The sequence below is a fragment of the Rhinolophus sinicus genome, chromosome 2 (assembly GCF_057876585.1).
Source record: "Rhinolophus sinicus isolate RSI-liver-muscle chromosome 2, RSI-T2T, whole genome shotgun sequence".
In the NCBI taxonomy this organism is placed as follows: Eukaryota; Metazoa; Chordata; class Mammalia; order Chiroptera; family Rhinolophidae; genus Rhinolophus; species Rhinolophus sinicus.
Genome location: NC_142502.1, coordinates 75,754,107 through 75,763,967, shown reverse-complemented (window position 1 = coordinate 75,763,967; position 9,861 = coordinate 75,754,107).

The window sequence follows — 9,861 nt, the reverse complement described above, 5'->3', positions numbered from 1 at the left end:
ACCCACAGTTTTGCATTGGGTCCAGATTTACTGTAAAGAAATTTCCCTACAATCAAAGCTCTAATTTTAATCTGCTTATTTTGGTTCCATACTGGTAATTGTAGCCTAATCATACACAGGCAAGCAAATACAGCCCCATGATGATAGCTATTTTTCTCTGAAATCACTCACAAATAAATATATTCCTGCCATGGAGCATTAAAACGAGAATGTGTTATTTAACATAAGCCCCACCCCAACCCCAAGCTTTGTGGCATATTACTTTTGCTTCCTCTGAAATATGAACATTTCTATTTTCCCCAAGGAAGAAAGAAATCAATTCCCCTCCATGGCACACGTGCTTCCAGGAGCTGTTGCTACATTTGCTACTTGTGGAGTTTCCGTTTGTAGCACAAATTGTCCTCAGCCTCTTTGTTTTCTTCCAATAAACCTCACATGCTGACCCACCAGCATTTTCTCTACAAGCTGGAAAGCCTACTTTTCTAACAGGGCTTCCCAAAGCTACATCAGAATCACCTGAACAGCTCCTTAAAAACATGTCACTGGCTCCACCTCCAGAGTTTCTGATTCAGGAAATTTAAAGTGGGTCTGAGAATTTACGTTTCTAACAAGCTCCCAGGAGATGCTGGTCCAGTGAAAAACAGATCATGTTTTCACTTCCGTTGTTACCCCTCCTTTGTTACAACTGACTCGCAGACTGTAAGTGTTTCGTAAGTATTTGCTGAGTAAATATTTTATTAAATGTATTGGGGCAACATTGGTTAGTAACATGATATAACTTTCAGGTGTACAACTTTATTATATGACATAAGTACACTCTATTGTGTGCTCACCACCTGGTCTCCTTCTGTCACCATGTATTTCATCCCCTTTAACCTCTTCGCCCGACCCACCCCGCCCCCCATACCCTCTGGTAACCACCATTCTGTTGTCTGTATCTATGAGTTTGTTTGTTTGTTCATTTGTTGTTTTTTGTTTAATTTTTAAAATAATTATCAGTTGAAACCGTAAGACCTACTGGGAACTTTTGTGCTCATGAAAAATATTGTATTGACTTCCTTACTGACATGTACCGGTATTAAGAAATTTACTTGGTTGAACGAAGTGCAGAAACCCAAAGCTTCCCGTCTGCACTAATACCATTTATCAACCAAAGAATATAAAATGTGTTCCTGAATTTCCTGTTACCATTTATCAATGAAATAGAGAGAGGTTCTTGGTTCTGAAATTGCTCTTTCTCTTTTATGAAAAAACCCTTAATAAACATTGTTTTATGTTGCATCCCATGAAATTTTACATGCGCTGACTAGCTTCACATTCTGCAAACATGTTTGTGTGCACTAGGTGGCAGTGTAATCCTGATATTTGAAACCTAAGCAAAGAAATCAGACTAGAATTTGATTTCCAGTCTTTACCCTAATATTCCATTCTTGGTTGTTTTCCATATGTATATATTGAAGTATTATAATTGATTTCATTTCAGGGTTGCTCTCAGAATAAATGCCAATAAAATGCACTCTGATTGTTCATAAAAGACTATTGAAGAAGAGACACTAAATGAATAATTAAGTTTAACTCTGCCGGAATAAGTGAGCCAACCACCCTGTCCTCCCTCACTATCATCAATTTGAGCCTTAAGCTATCCCCAAGGCTGATGGTGTGGACTCTGGAGTCAGACTGCTTAGGTTCAAATCTCAGCACCACCAATTTCTAGCTGGGAGATCCTTGAGAAATAATTAACCTCCCTGTGACTCAGTTTCCTTACCTGTAAATATGAATGATACAAGCACCTGCATTATAGGTATACTATAAGAATTAAACTAGAGTTTAAAATAGTGCCTGGAACTTAATAAATTTTAGGTATAAATTTTCTCACTTTACTTAATTCTCCCACTCAATCCCACTCAGCTGCAGGAAATGATGACTGATTTAGATCTAGAAAAAAAGTATGTGGTGGTGCTAGAAGCTGAAAACTCTTAGGCAATATACAACTATTGGAAAAACTCACTGGTAGATATCAAAGTAAATCAATCAGAAACCCCCTCTCCCTTCCATACTTACATCTTTGGTTGTTTGCTACACTTTTGATTCTTCCTCCTACAAAACGGCCCCTCATAAGCTGTTTAAGCTCACCTCAGCATCAATAAGAACTTCTCTTTCATAGTGTCCCATGGTTTTTCAAGAATGTTTATCACCCTAATCTCATTTGTACCTTACATCAATCCAACCATATAGTTGCAACCATTCTGTTTTCCTGGTGAAGAAACTTAGGTGAAAATGAAGGAGAATTGCATAAGTATATGGTCACTTGTGATAAAAGAGATACATCTGCTTATTGATTGAATTTTGAACCCATACAAAAAAAAAGACAACTCCACCAATCACTGTAGAAACAATGAAACATCTGCCTGTAAGTATATACATATAGTATACGTATATGAATATATGTATATGTATGTATGTATGTATATAATTCTTTGTTTTAGAAGTAATATGTGAACATTATAGAAAAGTAGAAAATATAGACATAGAAAAAAGAAGAGATCACTCAGTGAGACAAATTCACCATTAACATTTTAGAATGTTTTCTTCCAGTCCCCTTTCTATGCACAAGTTATGGTCATACTCCCATATTACAACTTCCACAAATGCACATCACTTAAAGTACTTACACATTTTCTTTCACAAAATTTAAATGCAATCATGTAGCTCATACAAAGGAGAAACCAAAGCCCAGGTGTAAGCACTTTGCCCTGAAGTCAAGATGGCAGATTTTAATTCTAACTGCTGTAACCTCGAAAGAGAAAATAACTATACTGAAACATTTGAGTAACTGGGGGAGATTCTTCCGGGTAGCTCCTGATCGTTGAAAGACATTCTTTTTTCTCACCCAAAGCCATGTAGGACTGTAAACTCACTACCAACCCTCTAACCACAAAGCAGCCTAGGCATGTAAGACATTCCAGAGGCACTGAAGGGCAACCACAGAGGAGTTCTGCCTCCTGCCATTCCTGCATTTCAAACAGCCCTGAAACCATGGTCAATGCCAGGAATAGCAACAGCAACTGACATGTGCTCAGGTGATAAAGAGCCTTTGTTCTTAAAGACTGAACTGAAAGCCCTTACAAGCTGAAAGGGCTCTAGCATTAGCACAGTCTGTAATTCCAGGCAGTGGTCTATCCAGGATGGACCAGCAGGGGAAGAAGAGTGACTAGGAAGTACCAGGAGGGTGGCAGAGGCTCAGGATCAGACTGCTACTATTTTCCCAGTCTGTCTGGACCAGTGGCTTCTCCGGTGCTTCCAGGACTTTTTCTAAAGTGCAATATAAGGAGGAAGTGGAAGAAGGGATATTTCTGCTATACCAGCAACTATGTTTCATATTTAAAAGGGAAGTTACTCCTTTAATCTACACAATTCATTATTATTGCCAGGTAAGGTTAGTGAGGCTTAAAGATGTTAAATAACTTGCAAAGGGAAACTCCAGATGGCAGGCCAAAACTGAGCTTGAGTTTATCTGATACCAAAGCCAATGTACTTCCTATAATTGGTTGTTTCTTGGTACACGCACCACCACCACCACCACCACCACCACCACACCACATACCACATACACACACACAAAAATGCACAGTGTACATTTTCCATTTCACTGTGCACCTAATCCTTCACTATTATTTTCTTCATGAACTCCCAAGCTAAAGAAGTCCTACACGAGTTGATTAGATTTGCCCATTGCACTGATCAAACTTGGTGCATTGATTGAGTGAACTGTGTCTGAACATTTACCTTTGTGGTGCTTTTTGTAGCTAAAAGTGGTCGTAATGTTCATTTCTATATTTTCCTGAGGTTCCATCCAGATCAAAATTTGTCTCAGATTCTAAACTCTCACAGGTTAGGGACCTCAATCATTTATCATCTCTCCCATACTTCCTTTAATACCTACCACAGCCATCATTTTGTATATTCTTTATGAGTAAAATATTCGACCAATACTATATTTAAAGCACAGTACTTGGTACTAAGGAAATTTTCAGGGCCAAATAATGCCTGCCCTCAAGGAAGAAAGATACACCCCTCCCCCCCCCCCCCCCCCCCCCACACACACACACACACACACACACAAACTGTGAAGCACACTTTGTCCTAAAAGGAATCCCTAAAGGAAACAAGTGGAACCATAAACAACTTATTCTAGAGACAGAAAACCGAAAGTAATTGATACATCCAGAAGGATTCAAAAGCATTTCACAGAGAAGTGACATTTTAAATTGACCTTGAGGGATGAATAATATTTTACAGGCAGAGAAGGTCAGAAAGGGTTACAAGGCAGTTGGAATAATGATAGCTAAACCTCAGAGGCCTGATAATGCATGGAGTGTATTTAATTATGTTAAAGGCATGACTTAACTTTTTGAAACTGTTATCTGTGTGTTGTTGTTAACCCAAGGATGGAGAAAACTAGTATCATTAAAGTACATTTGCTAAATAAATAAATAATAGGTCTAACTGTTTATGACTATCTTATATTAGGCTGCCTATTACATCAATATTTTGTCACTGAAAAACAAATCAGGGATCTATTTACTGCAGTGGAAAATGTAAACAAGTTTCAGTTGTAGAATGGCACGGTTCTAGGAGAACCTTTTTTTTTGTTTGTTTGTTTGTCTGCAAAGGATTTTCACTTTGAAGATTCCATCAAGTCATAAGGAACAGTAGGTGCCCTGGCACCAGCTACAAGGGTACAAGAGGCAAGATGTCTTCACTGGGATATGACAGGTTACTTGCTACCACTTAAATTCCAATTCATTTTTCCGTTAATACTAGTAATAGGCTACTAAGCTTGCCTAAAGTCAGGTGCTGGCTAGGAAGGGTCAATGGCATAAGCAGCTGGCAATGCTTTCACTTCCTTGGGGGAAAAGCTGATCAATAAATAAAGATATGCATTACTTTAAAAAATAAAGGTCTAAGAGAATCCTGGGTGCATCCTAAGCGATGGATTCAGGCTGCAAGAATGAAGGCACAGAGCCAAGAACGGAAGATGTGTTATGTGCAGGAAAAAAGATTTGAAATTGAAGTGGCTCTGAACGGTGAAATGAGCTCTCGAGTGGAGTTCAAAAGGGAGACAGGGAAAAATGCAGAATGTAGCTGGAGCAACTCAAATGGAAACCAGCACGCACATAGTGTATTTCCTGAGACCTATGCAATCAAGTAGAACAAAATAAGAAGCAGTAAAAGAATAACCAACCTAGAATTATGGGCCTCACCAAGCATAACTTGCTACATAGGGTTGGTTTCAGAAGCAAATGTAAAGAAATTACAGCCCCACAAGGCATTCATCACTGTAGATGTTCTTTTAAGCTTTGTTATCTGACAGGACGCTGCAGAAAGCCAGAAGAAGGTGTAAAAATGTTATTACAAGAATCACAGGAGTAACCAGTAGCAATCTGTCTCTTGGTACAATATTGGGAAATGTCATTTGGCTACAGATTTGTACCATAATAAAATTGTCCATAAATATACACTATAAACACAGAAGACAAGAAATAAATAACTTTAATGTTATATCCAGAAGCTAAATGATAGACCCTTGGTGTGTTATTGTGAGCAGTTATTTCAAAAGAAAAAGGAAAAACACCAAGTTAGTTGACCCTCGTTGGATTATAAATAACCATAAAAAGACTTATTTAAGAAAGTGAAAGATTATAAAAAGCCCCAGTTCTGCTCTGTTGCCTACAGAGGCCACCATATTCATCCCTGTTGCTCTGTGTCCAGTTATACTGGTGACAAAGGCAACTATAATTTGAATAGCCGCAATTCATGGGTTTCCTATAAAAATCAACGCTTTCTGCCAAACCTAAGTACTGCTGTTTACTCAAATGAGAAATAGTGAAGCTAATTTTCATATAGGGCTTTTCTCTTCATGTACTATATCTTCCAAAGCATCGTTCATCTTCTCTCTACCTATCATACCGCATGCCCTGTCGAGGCACGCTTCTGAGCCCTTCTCAGGCAAGCCCCATCTCTTCCACCAAGCTCCCCTGGCCCTCCAGCCACACGTTCTCCATTCTGATCACTCACAGGAAAAGCTACTTACTGAAATGATGTTACTTTCAGTCTCACAAGCAGGAGGGCATAGTAAAGAAAGCAGGGGTATCTCAAATCACAAGACATGGCCTTGAGCCCAGCTTTGTTCCACCAAAGTGTGTCCTTTCCTTAGTCTGGTAACACAACTGAGGCTGTGTCCTTTTCTGCCAACTGGGGACTTTCCTTAGAGGCTCACTGTGACGCTCAATGAGCTAACCCATGTGGGAGAATGTGGTAATGAATCAAGGACTCGACAGAGGAAACTATTGTTTCAGACATATTTAGGGAGCCCCTATTTTATGCAAGACAGTTTTGAACACTGCATTGTAATCACTACTGAGGAAGGCAAATTCTCAGCTCTTGAGGACTTGAAAATATAGTAGAAAAGTGAAGACATATACCTTAATAATTAAAACACGGGCTAGTAAATAGTGAGTGCCTTAAACAATACCAACCCCCTGACCCAGAACTTGAACTCGATATGATAAACATCCATAAAACAGGCTTTTGAGACACGAAGGTAAATATAGTGGCTCATTGTATTTGTCCAACAGGAAGGGCAGACACTCATCCACAATGGGAATACAAGGCAGATGATGAATAAACATTGTAAAGAAAACGCTTCCTGGGAATAAATTAGGGCTCTGTAGATAGACACATGGAATGGCTTAGGCCTAGATGCTCAAGGATAAAGTTTGATAAGAGATGTCCAACCTTAAAATCTATTTTCAAAGACTGGGTTTTTATTTTCAGAAAAGGTGAAAAGGACCCGACCTGGCTGTCAGGCAGGTGGACGCTGGGTGGAGGGGACTGTGGAGACTCAGCTGAGCTACGTAAGCACCCTAGTAAGAGATTGATGGTAAGGTTAGCAATTTCTGCAGGACTGTGGCAGAAACCTAATCACAGTGGAGAGAACAATATCAACCAAGGTCAGGGAGCCAGGCTAAATCAGTGGTTACAGGACGACAGGATCTAACAAAAGGTTTTTTTGTTTGTTTATTTTTTTAAGTAATAATTTTTAAAATTGCAATTGTATGGTGTTTGCTACATGCTGTTTTCTAAGCATTTTACCTATATTAACTCGTTTCATCACACAGCAATCGTACATGGTAAGTGCAATTATCCCCACTAGAGTGATGAGGAAAGTGAGTTGGGGAGAGCTGACCACATTTGTGGGCTGAGCAAAGGGAGCCAGAGCAGAGAGAGAAAGACAGCAGGGAAGCTGCTATTGGAACTCAAAAGAGGAAGAGCTCAGGGATTAGGGGTGATCATTATTTTTCCTTCTACTCTTTAACTTCTAACTTCTCTGCAATAGGTATAATCACCTTTATAGTCAGAAAACTATACAAAATAAAAATAGGCAATCACTTTGGTGATTTATATTCTAAGTTATTCTTTATCAATTATATACAAAAATAAGCTTTCCAACAAGAGAGTTAGCTCCCTGAGAGTAGGAATGTTGCCATATATCTTTTCGCTCCATCATCTAGCACCTGGTGTGTGTGTGTGTGTGTGTGTGTGTGAAAGGGAAAAAAATTAAACCCAACCAAACCCTACTCTTGATAACATTGCCTCAAATTTAGCTTTCTTTATATTGGCTACCCCATATTACTGTCCTTAAGTATTTTTAATTATTTTTCACATATCGCTAGCCTGGGAAAAAATCAAAGTTCAAAATTTGAGGTGCAGTTTTTGCTAAGTGCATATCATTTTTGCACCATTGTAAAGTCAAAAAAAATCATAAGTCAAACCATCATAAGTTGGGGACCTTCTATATTTCTTAAATCCCTCCCACTGCCACACCTCCCAACCTCTGTTCACATCCCCAGTGATTCTAAAGTTTATCCAGATTGAGAACCACTAGTGTAGAGCCAGGCAAAAAACAAAAGAACTTTAGGGGTGGTTAAACATATATGTATCCTCATTGGATCTTGGAATACATTCTAGATCTAGTTTCTTTTTAATTAAGGTAAAGTTTGCCTCTGAGGTTAAAATAGAGTCAAAGCTATTCACCAAATTATCTTTTCTTTTCCTACAAACATGCAAACAAATATTAAACTAAAACAGCACTCTCAGGACTGCTCAAGGGGTTAACCAAGCAATCTAACCTAGCTATCTTTATACCAGCTGTATGTGACATCGCTGAACTTATTAATGAGGCAGCAAAGTCATTTGGGAAGGAAAATTATCTTTACATGCTAGTAAGACTCTGAGTCAAGAAAACAAAGAAGCATAGTCTGTTAAAAGTAATTTGGACGATACATAGAACTGCAAAAAGAAAATCATCTAGTCAAAGAGATTGTATAACGCTGGCCTTGAACCTCATGAGGATATATGGGAAGCTTTGGTATATGGAAAGCCATTCCTTGCTTCAATTCCTACTTTCTAAGTATGTAAATAAATCAATGTTCAGGTGGTCCAAATACAGTATGTTCATGTTTAAAACAATAAAACCTCTCACCCTTCAATTATTAGAATGGCACTCTAGTTTAGAGACCATAAACTAAGATAAATCACGCTTCAAAGTTTTAGTAATGAGCTAACTGCAGCAGTGGTCTCAACTCATTTGCTTGGACTTGTGTGTAGTTACATTTTATTCCTGGTTGGTTTCATTTTCAGGTTAGGCAACTAGATCAAGACCCTTTCCTCAAGGTGCAAGAACTTTTTTCCTGCAATATATAATACATAGTGAGACATTCCCATAACACTGAGTTAGAGTGGTTCTTTATCTTATAAAACCTCTAGGCTTAGGTTCATGTCACACACACACACACACACACACACACACACACACTGTCTTTGCAAAGAATTCATATTTTATCATCAATACTACATAAACAAAATAGCTAAGGTGACCAACTCACCCCAGTTTGCCCAGGACTATTCCAGTTTTAGCACTGAAAATCTGGTGTCCTGAGAATCACCCTCCCACCCCAGTCCCAGGCAAATTGAAATGGTTGGTTACCCCCAAAACACCAGAATCAGAATCTAGTCCGGAGTTGACTTTGAGTTGTTGGACCTATCTTTTGAGCCAAGTCATCTTTCCTGGTAATGGTAAAAAATGTTACCAACAAGGGCCAGATTGATACCACCAGCCGCCATGTAAGAGCCACCACCATTCTCTATATGTGTTATCTGGAACCTTCCCAACAATTGTGGAAGATGATTGTCCCAATACTATAACATAAAGAAATGGAGGCTCTGGTGCATTAAGTGACCAACTAGGTCACCAGTAGTATGTGGTAGAGCTGAGATTCCGGCCTAGTTCTGTCTGACTTCAAAGCTTGTTCTCAGTCTATTTCACTCTCTGCCTCCTGCATTCTAAAGTCCATCAACCATGATAAATTTTAAGAAGACTTACATAGAGGAGATTTTATAAGTGCTAAAGCAAAACCAAGTAATAAAATAAAGAGAAAGAATAGAAACAAACAAACTATCACAATCTATATGAATTCAATCAAATGTAGGGCATAAATAACACAACCAGCAGCTAATTGATGGATTACAAATTGCCCTAAGTCAAATTCATAAGATTCTTTATAACATCCTTTCAAGTTATCAAATAAAATGCAATAGCCTTAGGCAAAAATAATTTTCTATTCATATGTATGAAATGTTTTATTCCTAATTATCTCTCCTCAGAGTGAATAATGTCTAGTGTAAGTATGCCTTATTGCTTAAATTTTTGTATTTTGATTTATTGTACATGCTTACAGAGAAAAATAGGATCATAAAGCTGCTATTTAAAAACTGTCTAAAAGGGGCAAGAAACTGTTG